At 33.1% G+C, this 26,654-nt stretch overlaps 1 protein-coding gene across 1 annotated transcript in view; it reads right to left on the bottom strand.

The window, feature by feature from the left end:
• Positions 1 to 26,654, bottom strand: part of GBE1 (1,4-alpha-glucan branching enzyme 1) — a 304,227-nt gene that overhangs the window by 163,654 nt on the left and 113,919 nt on the right. The window lies entirely within an intron of this gene.

The raw sequence follows: 26,654 nt of genomic DNA, 5'->3' as shown, positions 1-26,654 counted from the left end.
CTGGACACTATCCAAAAGAAGAGAAAGAAAAGGCAATATCCTTGCTAGTAGCTTGATGAAGAAAAGAAACAAATCAGTTGAACTTCAAAAGCAATAACCTATTGATGAAAAAAAACATAACCTATTGAGGAATTTTCACTGGCTCCCATTATTTTTGCTTTGTATAAAATTTATTATTTTAAAACATGCCATCACAATTCAGGTTTTTTTTTTTCTTTAATAAGAAATTTTCCAAGGTTAAATCCTATAACAACATCTTGATTAGGAAGAGTTAAAGGATTTCACTAACAAAAATGAAGCCACTAATTAAAGAAAAACAACTTTCCTTAAAAGAAAAGATTAAGTATACTAGCTATGAAAAATAAATTTGTAACATGACAAAAAGTATCATACCAAATTATATCAAACTTTTGCATAAAGGACACCAATGTATGGAATAAAAAGAGATTAATTTTGAGGTATAGTACTCATGGCTACTTTACTCCTGATTTAACAACAATTAGAATTACAGAGATGTAAACATTCACTTCTGTAATACTTACACAAGGGAGAGAAGAAACTGCAGAATATTGCCAAAAAGAAATAAATGGAGATCAGTAGCTGCTTCTTCTAAAAGCAGGTCCTTATTTAGAATGATTTAGAGAGACAGATGCTCCTGTACCTATAAAAAGCAGTATTACTCCCATAGGTTTCCATCCCAGGTCCCCAAACTTCTAGTCTAGTTAAGAAGTATTACAACTATAATATTTTTTCTGTTTCTGTCTTTTGACTGAGGAAAATCTTTAACGAAATAAAGAAACAACTAAGTAGAACTGATAAAGTGTTTGCTCCTTTTCAAGTACATTACCTGAACAAAAACCTTATAAAGTGAGGTCACTACAAAAAGACAAAATCCAAAGGGATTATGTGAGATTTAGGATGCAGGCATTGAAAATGATATCCCTGAGCAAGTGAGAATAACTACTCCTAAGTGAAGAGAATAGGAACAATGCTGAAATGTTGTAATCAGGTAAAGATTGATTAGGTGTCTTAGATGAGAAAACAGATGAATTACATATGATATAAAAATATAGGATTTAAACTTCCAAGATATTGAAAGATCAATATAGTAATAAAAGAAAAAAGCTATGAAAAGGGGAAAAAAATCAGTGAGTTTTCATTACTGAAGAAGTGTGCTTCAAAGAGTCTCATCCATGTGCAGTGAAGGCTAGAATTCTATTAAGTAAATAGAGTTATGATCTGGTATAACACCAACAAAAAAAATCTTAAAAAGTATTTTTAGAAGCGCTAGATGGGAGAGGTACTATCATAAGATGAGTTAAAACTCTCTTTAAAATATTTCATTAGGTATAATTATAAAAGTGTATATGGTGATAAACTGAATCATTTGAAAGAAAGAATATGATTCTTAAGCAATCACTCTAAGTGCCATTGCAATGAAGTAAAATATAAAATGTGAGGGCTGGGGGAGAAATAATTCACCCCTTAAGGGAAATCTAGAGAAATTCCAGGAACTAGATACAGAATATGTAATTCTAAGAAATCATAAGATCTTTTGAGAAAACACGTAATTATATATTTAATATACATTGAGATTATCTCTAAGAATATAATTAAAAACTATTAAATAAAGAAAACAGTTAATAATGAAAAGAATTCAAAGTTACATTTAAATATTCTTTATAAATTAAGGTTTCAAATACAGAGTGCAACACTATCACTCTTTTCTTCCACAAAAGTCACATATTTTGCCAGGTGCAGGTGGTATTAGGGGAAGAACTACAAATAGGTATGTATGAATTAAGAAACACATAGTACACACATCATATGAGAAATTGATTAAGCAGACAGTATAATGGGAAATAGAGCATGACTACATGTGAGATATGAAACTCAACATATGTATTTGGATAATTTCTTGTTAACTAATAATGACGATGGGAAGAAGTAGTGGTAAATAATAGGAGTCTTCAAAATAGAGCTATTTACTTTAAACTTTTGTAGCTGAAGTGTATTTAAATTATTAAACATAGATATTTCCATCTTATGTAGATAGTGAAGGCAAAGAACAGCAAATGAACTTTGATCTCCAAGTGTGACAAGCTCTCTGGAGAAGCAGGAAAACTTTTCTGACAGTGCAGTCAATAAAGCACGCAGATTTACGATAGCCAGGACATGGAAGCAAACTAAGTGTCCATCAACAGATGAATGGATAAAGAAGATGTGGCACATATATACAATGGAATATTACTCAGCCATAAAAAGAAATGAAACTGAGTTATTTGTAATGAGGTGGATAGACTTGGAGTCTGTCGTACAGAGTGAAGTAAGTCAGAAGGAGAAAAACAAATACCGTATGCTAACACATATATATGGAATCTAAGAAAAAACAATGTCATAAAGAGATTAGTGACAGGACGGGAATAAAACACAGACTTACTAGAGCATGGACTTGAGGATATGGGGAGGGGGAAGGGTAAGATGTGACGAAGTGAGAGAGTGGCAGGGACATATATACACTATCAAATGTAAATTAGATAGCTAGTGGGAAGCTGCCACATAGCACAGGGAGATCACCTCTGTGCCGTGTGACCACCTAGAGGGGTGGGATAGGGAGGATGGGAGGGAGGGTGATGCAAGAGGAAAGAGATATGGGAACATATGTATATGTATAATTGATTCACTTTGCTGTAAAGGAGAAACTAACACACTATTGTAAAACAGTTATACTTCAATAAAGATGTTAAAATAAATAAATAAATAAAGCACACAGGTCAGGGAATTATCCACCTGACTTCTGCATAAGGCTCAGAGAACAACCATGTGCTGAGGTGCAGTGACCTATGGTTCACTGTTTTCAAATATATACATATATATTTCATAAAATAAATATTATATATAATATATGTGTATGTATATACGTTACAGACACACACACACACACACACACACACACACATATATATATATATATATATATATATATATATATCCATGAGACTTTTTTTTTTTTTCCAATCGGGGGCATACTGAGTCACTTGGGGAAATTTCTAGCTTATGGGCATATTTGAAAGATGTTAAGATGAACAGACTGAAGAGTGAAAAAACAGAAAACAAACCTTAAATTGAAGAGGGTTAAAATTCATATTGACATTTAACACACATTTAACTGTGCTATTCAATAAAAGAATTCAGCTTAAATGTAAATATTTAAATCATAAAAGATTATATAGTATGTACTTTATCACAAGAAAAAGGTCCTGTAGGTATACCATTATTCATTATTATTTGAATTCATTATTATTACTTGGCCAAAGTACAAATACTTCTATTAAATATAACCAAAAATAATACCCACCTTAAAAGTCACAAAATGTAATAATCTTCCTTTTTCTAGCACAGCATTAAAAGATCAAATACTAAACAAAAGCTCTCTTTAAAAAAAAATTAATGCCTACATAATTTAGAAGGAAAAAGCGTGAAATAATTTTATTTAAAAAAATACTCCTAAAGAAAAATGAAAGTGTTCAATTCTCCAGATTTTATAATCATATTTAAAATCTACTATGCCCACACTGAAGGACAAAGGAATAAAAGATTGTAAAACAAATGCAAGATATTTCACCGTACATGGATATAAGAAAAAGAGAGTCTGCTAATACATTTAAAGTATTTCTAGAATCAATGTTCACATAAAGGGCGCAATCAGAGAACTGATATTTATGGACAGTCTAATTTTCTAGATACCTGTGATTCACTTCTATAAGCACTAAAACAGAAAGAGAAAAAGAATATGTTTTATAGTTATCTTTCGAAAATGTATTATACATTACCTTGTGACCTTAACAGAGGGAATTAAACACTTGTAGAAACTGATTTGTATACGCTGAACTGTGACATGGTTGGAATATGAATATTTCCCCCTGAATTCAGTAAAAGAATATTAGACTTTTATATGTGTCTTTGACAGCAGTTTTCAACTCTGAATGTGCAATGTGAACCACCTGAGGAATATTTTAAAATAAAGATGCCCGAGTCCTATTTCTATCCACCATCACCACCCTACCTGTCACCCTTGATTCTAATTCTGTGAGCTGCAGTCTAGTAGCTTAGGAGATAAAAGCTAGACCTGAGAAAGCAAAAGACAAAGTAGTTATAGGGACCAGTGCTCCAATAATAAAGGATAGATTTTTATTTTTTAAAAGTTATCATGTAGGAAAGAAAACTAACATTAAAGTTACAGAGACTATATTTTCTAAACCTTGAAAATAATAAACACCTTTGCAAATGACAAGACATATTTTGCAATAAAATTTATCTTAATCTCTACTTTGAATTTTTAATTTATTTCTTATACAGTAATAATTTATAATTTGCTTTCATTCTTCCTAGTCTAATCTCCCTAATTATTCTCAAACAATCATTCTGTAAACTTTCAATCATGAAAGGCAACCAAACTAGCTCAAAATTTATTCATTTGTGGTTCTGAGTATACCCGTGAATGTCCTCACTGATTTACTTATCAAAAAATTTCCCCTGCACTTAAGAAGGCCTCATAAAAGAGTATGGTGAATCTATTCAAGTTTCTGATCTTACCCTATAGTTCAACGCATCATTTAAAATATTTCATAATTTCTATACTATGTATCACATAAATCATTTTGCAAAACAATATTTATCATGGCTACTTTAAATGCCATTACTAAAACTGGATGATTGTCTTTTCAATACTATGTTCTTAGGAATTCCATTTATAATCTTTATTGCAAAGTTGTAGATGATATTGGCTCTTCAGTCAGTCAAACCATTTTCTGGCATTTCTTCCTATTATAGAAAGGATGGAAAGTTTAAAGTCACATTTTTCACATTCCCTTGCAGCTAGGTTTCTGCATCTAGTAGAGGCATGCATGCAAGATCTGGAAGGAAGAAACTAGTACTTCAGGTAAATCATATGGAGATAAATCTTTTTTGCCTAAGAACCCTGAATGATGTGTAATCTAACAAAATGGCATTATCTCCATAGGCATGAGCAGTAGAAAACTCAAAAGATGATTGACATGTCACAATTAATTAGCTCACACGCTCAATTTCCATTTGTACCTCCCTATATATAATTACATATACATTCAGCATCAGCTTTTTCATGAGAAATAATCACAAAAAAAGTGTTTACCTGGGGAAAATTCTTTTCATTCTACATTTGGTTTCAAACTAAAATTTTAAATTTTATAAGCAGAATTGATATGATAATCATGCCAAAAGAAACAGATGTTGGCAATACATAGGAATCCTCAGAGGAAATAAAGAAAATGTTGGGGGTGGGTGGAGGATAATTTGAACCCAAACTGGCATTTGAAGCAGTGCTCATCATAAAAAATACGAGAAAGATGCTTTGCCCCTAAAGTAGGACATCATTTGAAAAGAACACACCAAATTTGGATTATGAGATATTGCAGAGGCAAAGTAAGTTTGAAAAATGAAGTGGAAAAGCAGGCTCATATAAGGAAAAGTTGGAGGTAGAACCTGGAAAGTGGCGGCCTAAGGACTGGAGGAGAATGGACCAGATTTCAAGATTAGATGGGTGAAAATAGAAAACTCCTAAGATGTGTCTAAAAAGTACCAGCACCGTGAAAACAGATAGTATAGGTATGCCCAAACCTGGGCCTAAAATGACCCAAAAAAAAAGCTTTGAAAAGAAAAAGAAGCACCTACAGAATTAATTCTTCAGATGTTTGAATTACTTTTGATAGAATTATTAATTTAAAAATGAGTTCATGTCTCAGGAACAAATGGAAAGGATTGATGCTCAGCTGAGAAACAACTGTTTATGACACAGCTTATGGTTGCTCAAGAAAAGACCATGCCTACAGAATAGCTTATAACTGCTTTAATCATCAACCAAATACTTATTAAAGTTTGGGAATGACATGTACACACTGCTATATTTAAAACAGATAACCAACAAGGACCTACTGTAGAGCACAAGGAACTTTGCTCAGTACTCTGTAATAACCTAAATGGGAAAAGAATTTGAAAAAGAATAGATACAGGTATACATATTACTGAATCACTTTGCTGCACAACTGAAACTAGCACAACATTGTTAATCAACTACACTCCAATATAAAATGAGAAATTTTTTTAGAAGTACCCACAGTAAAATTACCTATTTGTTTCAAGATTTACAGGTGAGTAAGGTGTACTTTCATGTTTAACTTACAGATTCATTTGAAAGAACGATGAAAATATGTGCATGAACAGAGGTTTGCAAAAATCACCCACTAATTAGCAGTGCAAGACATCATGGATTATTATTTCATTATTATCATCTCTTCACACCTCTCAACATAACTGTTCATAAATGTGACTTCTTAAGTTAATGAAATAGAATTAACTGGCCATCATAAACTAACAATATTTAGCATAATGATAGAGAAAATCCAGTTTAATATAAATATGCATATGTCAATGACATTGTTACTTCCAAAGGCAACAAACAAAAGCCATTACCTGTATATTCTTCAATTCATACTATTTCATTAAATTCTGATTTGTATATGAAATAAAGCCTATTCTGAGAGTTAAATTCAGAGGCAGTTCACAACCATGTTTCATAATAGTAATATATATATTTATATATACACACATATATGAACATATATTGTTGTATGAGCTCCATTTAGATTCCGTAGGCTGAAGTAGTATTTTCAACCTCTTAGGAAAGCTGATTAAATAATTAAGTTCTAAAAGTAATTTATGAAAATTAAACAAACAAATGAAAACTATCAAATTGATGTTAAACATGAGACTTTTTAAAGTAAAAGAACCTATTTTGACTCTTGCAAACCTTTTTTTTTAATAACATTTATATAGTCATCTTGGGATATGGTAATGATTAACTGAAAATCTTTAAATCCAAAGTACTTCTTCAGAGTCTGTAGACAAAGTTACAAAGGATTACCCAATAAAATCTAAGACCATGTCCAGCAAGATACTCAACACCACTGAACAATTTACAGGTAAATTTAAAGCATTTTTAAGGCTCAGCTGTAAACAGCAAAGAGGGTAGAAAACAAAAATGCTATTCTAAACAATGGTAGTGAAGGCAGAACCCTGATCTTAATGTCTCAAGAAAGCACAAAATTATTATAAAATTACTTTCATTATAAAAAGAAACAGATTTGTGTGATATCCATTAAGTACATTAATATGATTTTACTTCTTTTTATAATAGTTATGCCAAGGTAGAATGCTTAGTCAGAGTAAATATCAATTTCTAGCTTATGTATATATCAGTCTATATGAGTATGGAGTTTATTTAAGTAAGTAAAACAGTAACGTACTTTTTGAGATTTGCATGATATATTGAGTGGGGGGAAAAAAAGGAAATTGAGAACCAGCAGGCATAGAATAATCACATTTTTATGATTTTTTCTTAAAAAGCATATAAATACAGAGAGGCAGAGAGATAAGGAGAAAGACAGTCTATCAATGCCTAGAAACAGATCAGGAAGAATACTCACAAAAACTAAAACAGTAGATGGTAGGAGGGAGAGCTAGGCTGTTAATTTTGAGAAACGCTACTTTGCTGTTTTCTTTCCATATTTCTTAATTGTTTTAAGTCCTGTTTTTTAAAATATATTATAAATCATGTTTAATAACTACAAAAAAAGTAAAAATAACTTCTTTAAATAAAAATGAAAGCATTTCAAATATCAAAATAAAGTTTTTCTGGGTTCCAACTCATATCATACGGCCTGCACTGAGTTCTTAAGCCTCAACAAATATATATGTGCATACATATATGGAAGTTTAATGTTTTTATTAATGTTCTAAAATTCCAAAGGAAAACCACTCCAAAGAAAAATGTTCTTTTTACATTTATATGCTCAAGAAATTATGTAAACTGAAAATCTGTAAAGAATAATTTAATCTTAATCAAAATGTCATGCCTTGGCTTTCCAAAAGAGGGAGGTATAACTCCACTGCCACAAATGTATCAGTTGGATGCATAAGTGATATATTCAAACACACAATTTATTGAGTTACTGAAATAAAATAATTTTAAGAAAAAGAACTTAAATTATGTGTTTACTTTATCCTTATGATTTTAATTGCCTAAAGAGCACAGTAAAATCTATGAAAAATATCATGATCCACAATAATAAAATGGAAGCTGCTCCAACTCTTTTATGGATCTCTCAATTGGAGAATAAAAATATGACAGAAGTCTCACAATGCTTAGATTTTGAAAAAAAAAAACATAGATTCAGAGACCATAGATGTTATGGTTACTAAAAACTGGTTCTGATTATTATATGAAAATAAGATTTAGTATTGTTCAAAAAAAACACTAGAGACAGAATGCTATCCATTTCCTGCAGTGATTATTAAAAATGTGAATATTAAATACTGTACCTGGGAGCTTCTTATTGAAACAATGTTTACAAAACTGACTTTATAAATTAAATCAAATCTTTAAAAATGCATTGCATCTTTTGGAAAAATATAAGAATATAATCTAGTTTCTAAATTAAGAAAGATAAATTAATCAATGAATTAAAAAGCTCAAAGCAAAAGAAATATTTGTGCTGTATTATGACCAAAGAAAATACACGAATGACGAAAGAGGAGACATCAGCATCGAATCCAAAGAAATGAATTCAACTTGATAAAGCAATGGTATCACTCTCTGGACAAGTATATTGTAAAAAGAATGCAAAACTGCTCTAGGTTAAATACATACACATATACATTTAAATATAAAATGCAAGCAAGCAAAAACAGTTGAAAACAGGGCACCTATTTATTAAGGATGCTATTTATCATGTTTATTTTATCCACTCTCTATATAATTACATTTAAAAATAGATGGTTTGTTTCTATTAATCAGCATGTGGCCAAATCACCAAGTTTCCACACATTTAAAAGTTTGATTGAGTTGATTAACTATAGTTCTCCCAACTTCAACGTAAGTCAATATATCGCAGAGGATAAAATAGAAGGTAAACTTCACAGTTTGATTATTGTTTCAGTCATTTATGACATCGAACAAGATACTTTATCTAGCCAACATCCACTTTCTTCAGCTAAAACTGGGAATAATGATAGTACCTATACCTCACAGGACTGTTAAACAAGGGTTAAGATAGAACAAGCTGTTAAGCAAATAAAATGGTTAAAATAGTACCTTTAATATACTGAACACTCAAAATAATAATTTTTTGATTCAAACTGAAATGCTCTAAAAATTTAAACTCATAAAAGGACAATAGTATCCCTGGAAGACTATTCATAGTCATGAAAAATACTGCAAATAAAAACATCTCTCTTGATAATGTTTTCTTATTTATACCTTAAGCAAGTAACAGATCATTTATTTTGCAACGAGCATTAAGAAGCTGGTATTTTGTAGGCTCAGAACTTACAAACGTGAAGAGATGCATAATCTTGGGCAAGCTATAACTTCCTTAAAATTTAATTTTCTGAACTAAAACAAGAATATTGGACAAGGATGATCTAGAAGTTTCCTTCTTGCTTGCAAACTCAAGGATGCTCATTATGAAAACAACATTGTGTGTATGGGTACATACGTTTACACATATGTACAAATAGAGACAGAGAACAGGATAACAGAGAATAATAAAAGAACAGCATATGTTAAGTTCTGAGGCTATGTGAAAATTGATGTTTAATCATAATGTTATTTCAACAAGGAAGGAACTTCTAAGCCATTTTGAAGAAGGAAATGGATTTGGAAAGGCAGAATACAGAAAATGGGACATTCTAGGAAGTGAATGGAATAAAGTAGATATCCAGAGGTGGAAAAAACAAATTCAAGGAGAGTAACAAAACCCGATTCTAGAGGATTACATGAATCTCCAAATAAAAATTAGGCACGATGAACAGAAGAAAGTTTAAAACAACAACAATCAATTAGATTAATAAAGAAAATAGAAACGCCACACTGCGGAGCTTAGGATTAACAGCTAAAAAAGTGCCAAGTACAAGATAAAAATAATAATGATTTACATCATTAGATCATTTTCATCCTTTAAAGGTATCTTCATGAAGTCATTAGTTGTGACATATAAAATATATATGTATATATATTGAACAAGTAAACTGAGGAACCAAGGGAGAAAATCAGTGAATTAATTACCAATGGTTAAACTATAACCCCAAACACCTGACCCGCGGCCCAGTGCTATTTCTATGAGGCCAGTGAATTCCAAATTAACCCACCAAATCATCAGGAGCTGTTTAAAAGCACAGAGTCCTATTCCTCTGTGATGGCAACACAAAGCTATCTTTGAAAACTACTGTCTTGTGTGGTGGAAATGCCACAGGAGTAATTTAGATGAAAGGCAACACAGGTCCGAGCTACCAATGAAAAGAATAATATTCAAGAAATCCTACAGAGGATTTCTACAGAGGTAGACTCATTTAAATTTCTCAACTGAATGTGAAGGTAATAGAAAGACAAAAATAAAAGAACTATAAATTTACAGGAGACCAGAGGATGGCAGATGCTTTGAGAGTGGTAAATAAGTTGGAAGTTTACACTGGTTTGCAAATGAGACAATGAGCTTCAATTCCTCATATTAAATGTCAGTTGTACACTCGGATCTCATCAGATTTTGAGATTCACACATATAACTGAAAGATATATGTATTTTTTTGCAATATGTTCAGAGATTTTTTCTATTAAAATTAAACAACTTAAAAACTACATATGATATCTGAGTATATATACATGAATATATTTTATGTGTATATGAAGGTCTACCTTCCCTCATCCCCCAAGCCCAAGCCCACAAGAACACAGGCACTGTTGAAACACAGAGCTAAAAGTTAAACTATATTGATTTCATCATTTACTTTTCTAGGAAAAAAAAAAAATCTTATTTTAAATTAATTAGGGCAGTAAAACTACAAATGTCCTTAACTTCAAATATTTGTTACTTTCAAAGTTTAGTGTAATTTAAATTATTATCCTTCAAGTAAGTCTAGTAGAAGCTCTCTCTTCATAAATAAGGATCATTTATAAACAATATAAAACACTTAGTCTAAGAAATACAAATATTTGCTTGGCAGTATACAATTTATGAATGTGAATTACCCTGTAATAAGGCTAAAACATATTAAAGGTATGGATCCTTTTGCAAAGGAATCTCTCTTTCAGAATACATTCCCATTACTCATTAACCTAAGAAATTTGTTTTATCTGTATATTATTTATAAATTATGATAAATTAAAATAATATGTTTTAGGAAAATTTCAGTGTAGTGTGTTTGAGCAATTACATGAAACACAAAATAAGTGTACTAAGTGGTGAGTCTATATATGGTTAACAAACTTCAAGAGTTATAAGCAGAAACAGCCAAATTTGTTCCTGTGACTTGCTGGAGTTCACTGAAAAGACTATGGGAATTGTCTTCACCAAAATATGAAAGACTCACTTGGTTATCGGATGGACAAAAACATGTGTAAAGTATGAGAACAGTATCTAAGTTCATTCCAGTGCTCACAGTTTAATACATTTCCTATGATACGTGTTTTTCACACTGATTAGATCTTATTGATTATTCACAGATAGTCCTTGTATTTGATTAGTCTCAAAACAACTAGTTCTTCTTATTTCCAACAGTTCCTTTCTTCATTAAGGATTCTCTATCCATCTTCACTGTGGTAGTTTCATTTTGGCTCACAATCTCCTTGATCTCTCTCATAACATTTCATTAAGATTTCTTTTAAAGTTGTACAGAGATTTTATACATAGTTCCAAGATTCTTAAACTGTAAACTTTGAGTTAAGAAAATGAATGTTCAAAAGCACATAAAATTATTTACATAAATAAGTGCTGGGCAAAGCACACACTTTCTATAAACACTCTTGTGAATTTTCAGACATTGGTGGAGTAATCCCATGAACACACCAGCTGAATCCCAGGAAACAAAGCATTTTGTAGGGAGGGAGATAATGCTGATTTACAGACTCATCAGATACTGGCTTATTATGCAAATTTATAAAATATTTGGCCTGTGCTCACGAAGTCTACAAAGATGTGAGAATTAAAGGCTAAATAAACATGGCCTCTGCACATATGCGTGGAAAAGAAAATAGTTGAGATTACAGAGCATTAACTAAGTACCAGGCATTGTTGTGAGTGCTTTTACCCTCCCATCAATTCTAGGGGGTAAGTATGATTATTATTCCCAGTTTAGAAGAAGCTACTGAGGTAAGAGAATGATTAGCCAAAGTTCACACCATTAGCAGGTGTTGGAAACAGCAAGTGAACACAAGTAGTCTGGTTGGAGTCCATGCTTGTATTTATCATGCTATTATCACCAGTCAAGGGAACATGGAGATTCATATCCTCTGAAATATAAGTAGTATCGGCACCAACATAATGTCAAAGCCATCTAATAGGCAGAGTGCACAGGAGTAATATTACATGGTATCAAGTACATATTAGATATTCAAGTGAGACATGGTACTGCACTGAAGAGTGTTATTGGGCAGTACACTCAAAGGAGATTTGTTCTATCAGATGTATTATGAGAGAACAAAAATTTAAATAACGAAATATGTACTGTGAGAGAATAAAAACAATCACTATATTTCTTATTTATTGTGAATATGAAAAATCAGAAACTTGAAATCTGTTTGAGTACTCTTTCTTTGAAATTTTTTTTTCTTTGAAATTTTTTGAAATGTATTAGACTTTTTTTTTTTTTAATACAGACTGGGGGATAGTCAAAAGGCTCAGCTGTGTAACTTACTTAAAGCCATAAACAGCATATAATGAACATATATATTCCAAAGTCTTTTTTATCCAATTCACTATACAAAATAATTTTTCATGACACTCAGCTAACAAGTTAGTAGATGGACTCTAAAATTTGTAAACATTTACAATAGCCAAGACATGGAAGCAACCTAAAGGTCCATTGACAGAGGAGTAGGTAAAGAAGATGTGGTACATATATACAATAGAATACTACTTAGCCATAAAAAAAATGAAATAATGCCATTTGCAGCAACATGGATGGACCTAGAGATTGTCATACTGAGTGAAGTAAGTCAGACAAAGAGAGATATCGCATGATAACACTTATACATGGAATCTAAAAAGAAATGATACAAATGAATGTATTTATAAAACAGAAACAGACTCACAGACTTAAAGAATGAACTTATGGTTACCAGTGGGGGGGGGGGTGGAGGGAAGGGATAGTTAGGGAGTGGGGATTGACATGTACTCACTGCTATATTTTAAAAGTATAACAAGAACCTACTGTATAGCACAGGGAACTCTGGTCCATGTTATGTGGCAGCTTGGATGGGAGGGGAGTCTGGGGGAGAATGGATACATGTATATGTATGGTTGAGCTGCTTTGCTGTGCACCTGAAACTATCACAACATTGTTAATTGGCTAAACTCCAATATAAAATAAAAAGTTAAAAAAATCAAAAAAAAAATTAGTAAACATTGACATGGTTATTCCAACTTCATCTCCAATGCTTTGCATCTAAGAAAATTGCTGTAGCAGGACTCCTAGAACTGAATTAATATAAAGTGACTACATGAATTCGTATATCCTAATCTTGTATTGGGGTAGAAGGGCTGAGAAAGGTCTGCATGACTTACTTCTCTGCTCAGCAAAATGAAATATAAAGTCTTGTTCAAGTACCCCTTTATTGCACCTGGCCCATATTCTTACTTGTTAGAATTAAAACAGCTGTATACAACTAGTCAAAATAAAACGAACATGTTCTTCCAAGGGACCTCCTCAAGATCTACAAATTAAAACAAAACAAAACAAACAAACAAAACAGGAAAGAAAAAAAAAGAAACAAGATTTGAGGACACAATTCTGTTTTTTAAAGCATTATCAACTAATGGATGTGCTAAGCAATAACAGAGTCCTCTGAACTGTTCTCAAATTATAGTCCCTGAACCAGCAACACTGGCATCATCTGGGAACTTGTGAAAATTCAAAATTTCAAACTCATCCCAGACCTACTGGATCAGACACTCTGGGGTGTGTCTTTTAACAAGGCTGGCAGGTGTTTCTGATACCAGCTAAAGTTTGAGAACCAGTGCTTCGGGATACTGCTACACAGGGTTTTTTGGATGTGCGAGTCCAAAAACATGGGGAATGAAGGGTTTACGAATAAAGGCAAAATCTACAGTATGATCACCGCAGTGGATGCCTGTGGATTATGCAATTTAGTGAAACTGAGTTGGGAGAAGGGCAAGATCCCTAGAGCAGAGGAGGTGAAGGAACAGAGAGGCCAAAACCAGCATGCTGACGGGTCTCCTACGAGGATATGAAAATTACCAAAAGTATTTTTGTTAAAAATATTCTCTCAAGGTTATAACTGAAACATTTTAAGGTGCTTCTGTCCTCCCCATATTTAATAATTTTATCTTAAAATATCTTTTAGAAAGGATAGATTTTGAGAATATAATTATTTTAATAAGATTCCATTTACTAATGGTTGCACTTAAAATGTTTAACCAACTTACTAGTTTTAAAAAGCAGTCTTCTTTCTAAAGCTCTTCTAACACTGTGTAAAATATCTTGAAAATCACTTTCATTAATTATTACAACTATACACATAAATGCTGGCTCACACACTTTCCTTATCTGATGTTCCTACAGAACTTATTTTTTAAAAAAGAGTGAAGATTTAAGTATGTGTATTCATAAATGCTCACCACCAACACAAAAAATAAATTAGAGCCAATACCAATTTAGCATTTTTAAGAAGGGAAGGGAAATCATTCTTCTTGAACCCTAATTTAAATTTAGGTATCTCAACAGTACTCATCCAGCTGTCCTATGAATTTTCTGTCACAGAGGTGGTTGGTTTACATTCTCAATTGTGCTATTCAAGAAAACCAAGTTAGGGCTTCCCTGGTGGCGCAGTGGTGGAGAGTCCGCCTACCGATGCAGGGAACGCGGGTTCGTACCCCGGTCCGGGAGGATCCCACATGCCGCGGAGCGGTTGGGCCCGTGAGCCATAGCCGCTGAGCCTGCGCGTCCAGAGCCTGTGCTCCGCAATGGGAGAGGCCACAACAGTGAGAGGCCCACGTACCGCAAAAAAAACCAAACAAACCAGGTTAGAACCTAGTTGCTAATTCTGCTCAGTATGCTTTTACATCTCACACTGCTATATTTACATGCAGTGTTTTCATTAAAATCCTACTCTTATTTTGTGGAGAAATTGTTGTCAAACTAAAAATAGCATTAAAAGTGAGACTGGCACTTCATGATAATTTGGACATCCTTCAAAGACGGCAAAATTTTAAGCCTCACATAATATCTAATAAATTCCAGATGGCTTTAGGATTTTACTTTCATTTTATTTGTTTAATGTTGGTGTTTGCAATGATCTAAAAGTATACCATTATGATTGCACTCTATGAATAATACTAGTTATATCCTTGAGTGTATATTATTAATATTATCAGCTATATCCTCCAAATTTTCTTTTTTTTATTATTAAGAACACCACACTTTTTCTGTTATAATGAATTAAATCATAAAAGTTTTAAAACAATGTGTTTCTATAGCATAACAAATTTTAAAAAGGATATATTACTTACAGTTCTGAGGAGTATAAAAAAATGAGTTTCTAGCACAAGGTTAATTCTTCCTTAAAAAGTTCCTTTTAAATGGCTATAGCAGTAAATGCTAATTGTATTCCAAAATCAACCCTCTATTTTCCTTTAAATAAGACAGAACCTGCTGAATTTTAGCTGGACAAATGGCCCCGAAGCTAAAGCCACATTTCCCAACACTCCTTGCAGCTAGGATAGCCAGTAACAAAGATCTGGCCAAAAGGATGCATATATAAATGATGTGTTCACATCCCTAAAAAAGAATGCCTTGACCTTGTTTTCCTCTTTCTGCAGGAAACACAGAGAGATGGTGAGTGTTGTTTATCATATAGATAACATACTTGGAGATAGAAGACCAATGAGATGTAAGGAACCTGGTCTGAACATACGCATGTAGCAGAAGCAGCCTGTCCACAAAGCACTTACTGACTTGGACTCTTACTTCAAAGAGAAACAATCATCTATCTTTATTCAAACACTGTTATTTTGGTCCTTGACAAAATAAAATATATATACGTGTATAAAATATACACGTGTGCATGTGTGTACAAATGTGTTTGTGTATACTTAAATATATATATTACGTATAGCATATGTTCTATTGAATATTCCTAAAAATTAAACAATGTCAAATTATTTTCTGTGTGCTCCCAAATGCATTACTGTCTTTGCTACTTGCTCATAGGAAAACATGTATTCTAAAAAAACAGATTAGGATTTGCAAAGGTTTATCATTTTAGCCAAAGGCTATGCTTGTTGGTGTTCTTAAACAGTTATCAAGAAATCACAGGAACTGTAATTGAACTAATATATTATAGCAACATAACATAATGTTAAGAACACAACCTCTATAGCCAGATTTCCTGGGTTTGAATTCCAGCTCTGCCAGATATCAGCTAGCTATGTGACTTTGAGCAAATTATGTCGTCTCTCTGTGCCTCAGTTCCTCATCTGAAAAAATGGGGATGATTGATAATAGGACTTTCCCAATAGGGCTGTTATGAGGGCTAAATAAATTAATATTTGTAATATTTAAAATAGTAACTGGTACATAGTAAGGGCTATCCGATAAAGGAAAGAAAGAAAGGAAGCCTTTTACAAGGAACAAACCAGATTATATTTATAGTCTAGTTTAGGCTATAAATTCTGGATAGTCAATCACTGCATATTTTAAATTATAAATTATTTTACATACTACAATTTTAAAAGAAGGTAAATGGAGAAAAAACATAGGAGAAAAGGAAGAAATCAACAGGTTTGCGGGGTTTTTTCCCCTTGTGCTCGTCTCTGAAGGTGACCTCTTTGGGAAACGTATGTTATTTGTTCTCTGAGCTGTGTATGATTAGTTTCTTCATCATACACAGACAAATTAGGAAGGCTGCTGTGGTGCCCAGAAATTATCCATTAAACAAAGTCAAAATTAATGATAAAATTGAGTTCCCTTTGTGTTTGATTTTCATCTATCTGTACTCAATTATAAACGAGCTATCAAAGAAAGCTACCCATTAGCTCTTAATTCATAATGACTCCAGAAAGCAATCCCTATACTGCCACTGATATCTCACCAACAACCCCCGATTCTCTGCAGCGCTTTAGCTGAAAATGAAAAGAGAAAACAAAACTACATGATCCAAGCAGCTCCTGATCCTGAGTCCTACCATGGAAAACTAGGACATCAGGCTTAATATATACAAGGTGTAATACGTTTTCATCTATACATGTGAAAGAGACATTTAAACTATTTTTTCTTTCACCATAATTTATTGTGCCTTAAATAAAACAGTCATAACAGCAACAGTGCATCCCAGATTTCTATTTCATTGTGTCAGAAGCAAATATTCTTCATTGTGTCAAAAGCAAATATTCTTCAAAGTTAGAGAAAGCTTTCCATGAGGAAAAAGTCTAAAACAGAGATGATGTGTGCTTTATCCAGAGAGAAATAACATCTAATTATTTATTTGGGGTAAGAGTGACATCATCCCATAAGTGGACTTTTCTCTCTTCATAGTACTCATCTAAATGCCTAAACACTCTGACCTCTGGCACATCCCATAGTAAATCCATTCTGTATCCTCCTAACTAACTGGTTCTGAACTATAAGGAAAAAGAATTAGGCATTGTCCATTTATTCATAGGTGATTTAAAGAAACATTAAAACAGATTTGAATCCTGATTTGAAATAATTCCCTACCCTTATTCACAGATTTATGTACATTTAATTTATATTCTTCTTACTTCCAAAAAAAGAAAAAAAGACTACTCACAATTTAAAAATATAATATATTTAAAAATAAAATGAGAAGAAAAAAAATCAGCAGTTACAATGAAAGTGGTCAGGAGAGAAGGGCTGGAGGGCAAGGAGACGAGATAATGGTCTAGGACTGGAGCTGGATGGTTATTGCAAGTGTACAATTCACTTAATTTTTAAGCCTTCTGACAGACAAGAGAAAGAGGAGGGGGGGAACCATAAGATAAAAATAAGCATTTCAAATCTTCAGGAGAAAGGCAAACTTTTTTTCTAATATTGTTTTCTAAACAGTGACTCACAAGAATCTTTGTTTTAAAAGTAACATAGAAAATGCTAAAGACTCATTAAAACAAACTGTGACTTTTAGACCAATAATTTACTTACTTCAGTTATTTTGTTTGCTTGTTTTTAACCCTGGTATCAACAGCATTCCTCCTATAAACAGCAATTCTACAGGCTCAAGATGCCTAAACTTATAGAAAATTTAAAATTACTGAAACACACTTTATACATTTCTTTCACTTTCTGTATAATGTGCATATGCAAAAATATTTCCAACAGTAGCAAGTGTACTTACCTAATGATCCCTAACCCTTTCATCCATGCAGTCAATAAACATTTACTGAATAGCTTCTATGAATCAGATATTACTAGGTTCCAGAGACACAAAGATGACCAAGACACTGACCCTGTCCTCAAAAAGTTCACACTCTAAAAGTACATATCATCACAGTGAGTATAGTGGAAACAGGCTCTAGAGAGGCTTATGGCAGAAAGGATATTTGGTAAGTAGAAAGTGGCATTCGGGATTATGAAAAACTTCACCAAAAATAAATGGCATATAAACTCTATATCAAAGACTAGGAGTTTGTCAGATTACTAAAATAGGGAAAAGCCATTCCACATAAAAGGGATGCTGTCTTTGCATTTGCTAAGATGACCAGAACAGCATTTAAACAACAGCAAGTAATTCAGTATGGACAGTATACCTTATTGTTATGGACTGAATGTTTGTGTCCCCCACAAAATTTATGTGTTGAAACCCACCCACCCCCAGTGTAATAGTACTAGGAGGTAGGGCCTTTGGGAGGTAATTAGCATTAAAATGAGATCAAGAGGGTGGAGCTCGCAGGAATGGAATTAGTGCCCTTATTAAAGTCACTAGAGAGTTTGCTTCCTCTCTCTGCTCTCCACCATGTGAAGAGACATTACCAATGAGAAGCTGGCAGTCAGAAAACAGCCCTCACTAGGATTCTACCAGGCTGGCACCCTGATCTCATACTTCCAGCCTCCAGAACTGGGAGAAATACATTTCTGTTGTTCATAAGGCGCCTAGGCTATGGTACTTTATTATAGCAGCCCAAACAGACTAAGACAAGGATAAAGACAAAGTTGGAGAGGAACCCAACGGCCAGGGCATGGAGGGCTTTGTATAGTAAGCTAAGGAATATGGAATTCAGCCTAGAGGTCATTGTTGTTCAATTCTTTTAAAACAAAGAAATCATTATTTAGACATAAACATACATGGAAGCCCAACTATAAAACAGAAAAGGAATCTCCTTATTTCAGGTGAGTGCTGGAGAATCTGAAAACTGACCTGGTCAGCTTCTTGTCACATAGTTTGAAAACCCTGTCTATAACCAAATCAGGGGTGGGGAGAGTTTATCACAAAGGTTTTTAGTCAGAAGTATAACATGAGCAGATTTCAAATTTTAGAATGATGACTATGGCTCTAATATGAAAATGGATGGGGGGAAATGAGAACCAAGGAGAAGATGATTTATGAAGGTAAGACCATTTCAAGAAAAGAGTAATAAATGAAATCCTGTATTAGGACAGCGAATAGTGAAATTTTTAGAACATGAAGGATAAAGAGGAAACCCAAGTGACTACCAGGAGAAAGAGTTGATTACATACAAAGGAATAAAAATCAAATTATCAGGATTTTATCAGAACACTGGATATAAGACAAAACCAGAAATATAAAATCCTAGACAAATACATAAGATCTCAAGTCATCACTAAAATAATTTCTATAGGATGTGCCATAAGAAAAGAAAGTGTTAACAAGTAAGCTGCAAAAGCAATGATTTATGACAAGTTTGAGTTGGCAGGTGGCACACAGCAAAAGAATGTATTTTACCCATTACATAACTAGAAATGATCACTCAGGAACTGCAGAAGATTCAGATCCTATCACAGGCCATGACACAGTAGAAATCATCTATAAATTTATATGAAATACTAATGTGAATATGTGGTTCAAATGATTCATAATGGTAAATGATATTTATATTGTTTCATTCATAGGTCTTAAATTTAAATTATCATTATCCAGATACTTGTACCATTTTACTTTATTTTTTATTAGATCAGAGTAGGAGAAGATAGAAAACAATGAATTGGAAGTGAGGATATAGAAAGAGAAGATGTACATGATAGTAAAGTTCTTCTTTCTAGGAATCTTTATGACATAAAAGAAAAAGAGAGAACATTCAGGATCCATTAACAGTGACTAATTTTTGTTAATTGATAATAAAATTCCTTCAGCATTTTTATATGCTCTAGAAGAGAGAGAATGACCATTTCTGAGGGAAAAAAAAAATGAGATCATTAAGGGTCAAAATACACCACAGGTTAAAGAATAAATTGTTCATTTTTTAAAATTATTGAGGTTTTTCTTAAAGTAAGAAATGTAGGATTTAAGAAAAAGCAAAAAAGAATCCCTTTCAAAATTTAGCAATTGTAGGGCCCTGCACACTTTTAGAGTAAAATTTCCTAAAATAGATTCATTATTCCCTTTAGTTTCCTTACACATGTGACATCTTCATAAGTCAATACAAGTCAAACTGACCACTGTCTCCCATACAGAATTGGTTAATTCCTGTATAATCTTGCTTAACTTTATTTTCTTTTATTCTCTAATAGACCCCTGACAACCTATTCATTAGTCTAATCCATTAACTCCTTCAAGACCAAGCTTAAAATGAATCTCTTTCCATAATCATTCCCTAACTAACTATTCAATCTGTGACCTTTATTATTTTCCATCTTTCCAGTTTCCTAAGAATCTATCTCTAATCCTTGTCCTCTCTCCCTGTCATCTTCTTTCTTGGGTCCCCTCTTAGCCCCATCAATATTTAACCAAAAATGAAAGGAACTAACAAATATAAAAAAGAAACAACCACATATTCTATTTACTTATTCTTACTTTCCTGCTGTAAACCTCTCAAAAAAAAAAAAAAATAAGCTTCTTCCTCTACTCCCTTACCAGCCACAGAATGCTCAAGTGACTCATTTGTTTATGGTGAGTTTTCTCCAAGTGGACAATAAATTCAAAGTGCAGGCATTTTGTCGTTTATTTCTTCACATACATCCAGGGAAAACAGTGTTGAGTGCAGAAAATATAAAACTAAATATGTGCTAACTAAGATATTAAGAAAGAAAAAGAGTAAAATCTGATAAATTAATGTGGAGCACGCTCAAAATAGAAGGAAACACTCACACTTTCTGCCTCATCCACCCTCTAGGCAAACAGAGTTATGCTAAATATTGGTAAAAAGACTGCTTTGGAAATTTACACATTTATTTTGTGTTTCCTGTCAACATTCTAGAGAGCTTCAGAAAAAAACAAAAGAAAAATGAATCAATTAAAAAGCCTTTATTCTCATCTACAGAGGAAGACCACTTCCTAGTATGTTATTTAGGTTCATTAACATTCATGGTATATTTTGCAAACACAGAGAATTATAAGCTCTGTGGTAAAGGAAAGTGCATCTAATTCTACCTACACATTTTCCCACAATTAGATGTTTCAGGGTCTTAAAGGTTGATTAAGTTCAACCAGGTAACAAATGAAGTGAGTAAAGGATTTTCTGTGGGTCATAGAGAAGAAAATCCTTATCACATATAATAATATGTAAAGACACCACAAGCTAGAAATAATCAGTCTGACCAAAATTTTATAATCATGGCATACGATAAGAATGTAATACTCAACCGAGGCCCCAGAATTATAAAATATCCTTCTATTCGGTAGATGTATTTTTTTCTTCTTTCTTTTAAATACGGGGGTTTAAGAAGTATAATCAAAATAACAAACCTACCAAACTTCTGTTAAAATAAATAACAGCAAAGGAATACAAAAAGTATTAACAGAGAAAGACAGAAAAGGAGGCAACAAGAGAACAGAAATTTCAACAAATTTTTGGAACTTAGAAAGTAGTTGGAGTGGTAAGGAACTAAGTAGACAGGAAAAAATTAAAATCTGCTATTGCAGAGGAAGAACCTGAAGAGAGCTGGTCAGTTTGCTTCACAGAAGCCCTAGGAAACTCGGCATCTGGAGGCTTCTAGTACTATGGCAGAAGGTAAGATGCAGTGTTAAACAAGGAAACTGTAGCCTCTTCAGCAGAGCCTTTCCCTAACCTATACAGATAAACGTGTGTTCCTCCAAAATGCCACCTCTCACCCCTCAAATGGGAGATCAGAGGTTCACTCTCTGAAAAACACTGAACTAGGAAGGTTCCAAGTTCAGAGACAATGAGCATAGCAAATAGCAGGGGGTGAATCATATGGTTAAAAACAGGGGGATTCGGTGCCTTACTGAAAGTTGGGATCCTTATCTACTTTCCCTGTCCTTATGCATGGATGCCAGTAGCCACATAAAACTTCCTCCACTCCATACCCTTTCCACCCATCCCTTGTAAGAGACTGGAAGATTCACCTCTGGAAAAACTAAATGACCCCGGAGAAAAACTTTCACTTCTTTCCATCAATATAAAGACTGTCTCACTTTCTGGCTACCCAACAGTGAAGATCACCAGGAACAAAACACATCAGAAACAGAATTTTCAATTGTGTTTTCCTAACTCATTCTAAAATATGATTATATTACCATGGATCACCAGGCATTTCAAGACAGCCTGCAACACAAAAGACAAGGGACGAAAAAAAAAGCAAAAACACAAAGGAAAAGAAAATCTGAAAGAAACAGTGAGGGGGTGGGGGAACAAGCAGAAAACTTGGGGAAAAAATAAAACATCTATAATACTTTCAAAAAGATAAAACTATCTTTGAATATTTAACAAAGACAGAATCTACACAAAAGGTAGACAACACAGGCATGTTATTAGAAATGTTTTTAATGTGATTACTAAAATAATGCAGTTCGAAGATAACTTCTCAAAATGGAACAGAAAGTCAAAATGATGGGGAACTTGACAAAAAGATAAGAAAATCTAGGAGATTCAATATCCAAATACTAGAATATCCTAAAACAGTTCACAAAAAATGTGGAGAGAAGGAAATAGATGAAGAAATGACACAAGAAAATAGTCCAGAAATAAAGGATAAAGTGATTATGAGATTAATCTTCTTAAGCAAATATGTAGATACTAATTTTTCAACATGCCACATCCCTGCCCAATGGTATCCTTCTGCCTAGCAATCTCATTTTAGCTCTCAATAACTAGTTTCACTTTATGTAATCAATCTGATCTCTTATTCTCTAAAACGCAAACTGTTTCCACAAACTTTCTATCTCCTTTCTATTCTCAGGGAAGGTCACTTCAATGCTCAGCACCCTGAAAAATAGAGACAATAATCCGCACACAAAAAGGCGAAAGCAATTACGGTATAAAATAATTTGTTAGACCTGAGACAAGGCTCAAGTTCTACTTCCTCTGTATCACTTTTTTTTTTTCCTTTTTCTCTCTGTGAACCCTTAGCCTGACCAGCAGTGTAGCAATGGTTAGGACCATGGACTTTGCTATTAGACAAGCCTGAATTCAAGTCCAGGCAATACCATCTACTTAACCTCTCTAAACTTCAGTGTACTCATCTATGAAATGAATATATAATAACAGTATTTTATCTCACAGTGTTACCGTGAGGATTAAATTAAATATGAATGCAAAATAATCTCTAATTTATTTCATGTGTCTCATCTGAGAAAACTGCAAATCTAGGTATTAAGTTCCATGACCCTTTTCTACCAATCAACTGTATAACATCTAAATATAATTCAGAAAGCAATATGATCTGCTCTGAACCGAACTGTGGCCCCCACCAAGTTCATATGTTGAAGCCCTAATCCCACTGTGATGGTAGTTGGAGACAGGACATTTGGGAGATAATTAGGTTTAAATGAGGTCATGAGCAAGGGGGACTGATGATAGGATTAGTGCCATGTGAGTGCCATCTGTAAGAGAGGAAAGGAACTCACTGGAACTCAACCATGCTGGTTGATCACAGACTTCCAGCCTCCAGAACTGTGAGAAGTTAAATTTCTGTCGTTTAAGCCACCCACAGTACAGTATTTTGTTATCGTAGCTCTAGATGATTAATACCTGATCCTTCAAAAAGGTTAAAAGTCTGGTATCAAAAAACCTTTATCCTAGGCCATTTTATTACTGATTTGGCAAGGAAAAGTTAAAGTACATAAACATCCTAAACACTTAAAAGAAGACAATTTTAATTGCCATTGCTAGTCATATGGATATTAATAGGAATGATTTTTTTAAAAAAAGAAGAAAATGGAAATCAGAAGAAAAGAAAGGAATTCTTCAGTTTGCCCCCAACCCACCTTTCAAGTTCACTTTCCCCGACCTCTCACTTTTCCTGACGTGGGGTCTTTCACTGACCTCCTCACCTTATTACTTTACTTTTTAAATATTTTGTTTGGTAAACTCACTTAAAAACATGGAAAGGAGACATTTACGTGACCATATAAGCAATGCGATATCTTCTTCCAAAGTGTTCAATTGAAAAGACCAGGTATTTTGCAAAGAAAATAAAGCTATTATTTCAATGGTAGGTAATATTCTTGAGAATGGTTACCAGACAATTCGTAAGAGAAACATCCACAAGTGAGTTATAAAGGTCAATCCCTTGTGGAGTGAAATAAATTTTCAAGTTCAATTTAAGACAAGATTTTTAGTTACCAAGGTAGACTACCTAGGCACAATTTCAGATTGAAAGGCCAAAAACCTTAAGTTAGTTGATTTTTAATAGAGAATTTAACCCCAGCCCCCCTAAAGAAAATCTGATAAATCATTTCCCATAAGTGAAAAACTAATTATATCACCATATTGATATTATAATAGCATCTAAATGTTTCCTCAAAATTTGAAATATCTAAACACTATGAGTGATAATTTGGGCCTAAATTTCCAGTAAATTTATCCTCACTGAAATCTTTAGAGAATAATAATGAAGAAAGATTACACAATAGTTGATTGATATTTTTTGAATGTTTACTGTTAGATATAGATTTTTTTAAGTAAAAAGGTAAAAGATGCTTTTTTAAAAATTTTTTTTATTATTTCATTTCATCCAGATCAAATGAATTTATGAAAAAAAAGCATAGTATATAGTACATAGCATAGTGTTGAAAGCACCTTAGTCCATTTGGGCTGCTATAACAAAATATCAGGGACTGAGTGGCTTACAAACAACAGAAATTGATTTCTCACAGTTCTGGAAGCTGGAAGTTCAAGATCAGCTGCCAGCATGGTCTGGTGCGGGTTCTCCAGGCTGCAGAGTTGTTGTTATATCTTCATGTGGTGAAAGGGGCTAGGGATCTCTCTGGAGTTTCTTTTTTAAGGCCACTAATCCTATTTGAAGGGCTATACCCTCATGATTTATGCACCTCTCAAAGCCCTACATACTAGTACCATCACATCAGGAATTAGTATCTCAACATATGATTTGGGGGGAGGACACAAACATTCAGACCATAGGAGAAAATATAAAAGTTTTAGAGTTGGATGGGAGAGGCAAATGCCTATCAGTATTAACTGTATATATTAATAAGCATTCATTCCTAGTAATCATTTTTTCTCAATGTATAAAAACAACACATGAAAATTAATTCATTCACTGTATATAACAAAACAGAAAGAGATTTGTGGATATAGAGAACAAACTAGTGGTTACCAGTAGGGAGAGGATAGGAGGGAGGAGGAAAATAGAAGTACGGGAGTAAGAGATACAAAATACTACTTATAAAATAGATAAGCAACAAGGATATATTGCATAGCACAAGGAAATATAGCCATTGTTTTGTAATAAACTTAAATGGAATATAATCTATAAAAATACTGAATCACTATGTTATACACCTGAAACTAATATAATATTGTAAATCAACTATACTTCAATTTTAAAAACTGTAAAAAATTAATTCATTCACCCACCATTTGATGCAAAGAGTAGGTAATTGGCATCCATAAAATTTTCTAATTTAAGAAGACAAAAAAATTTCTGCAGCACTTTAAAAAACTGGAAATTTCAATTCTTACAAACAAAATATAACAAAACAAATGGCCAAAAGACCTAAAGCAACAATGGAATCAGTAGTATAATAGTAGCCTCACTTCACAGTTTCCTAAAATCAGGACTTACAGACCACAGAAAAATCAAGCTCTATGGTTTATTCCTTCAAAGATTGGGCCTAAAAATGGCTTTAACATTCAATAAACATTTTTTGAGTGCCTACTCTGTGCCAGGCACTCTTCTAAGAATTGAAAACATACAGTATTAGCAAATAGGACAGCAAAGGCCCCTGCTCTCGTGAAGCTTATACTGACTTGGAAAAGGGATTATACATATTAAATTTAAATCCCTCTTATTGTATACTGTAGCTACTTTTTCTCCTTTTCACTTCAGATTTAGGAGAACCTTGGCTGCTATCCCATATAAAAATGTCTCTTTATTCCAGACAGTATGCTCTTCTGGTAACTATATTATGTGTGGCAATATTTCAGTATTTT

The sequence above is a fragment of the Kogia breviceps genome, chromosome 5 (genome assembly GCF_026419965.1).
Source record: "Kogia breviceps isolate mKogBre1 chromosome 5, mKogBre1 haplotype 1, whole genome shotgun sequence".
Lineage (NCBI taxonomy): Eukaryota > Metazoa > Chordata > Mammalia > Artiodactyla > Physeteridae > Kogia > Kogia breviceps.
This window is presented reverse-complemented; position numbering and strand designations above follow the sequence as displayed.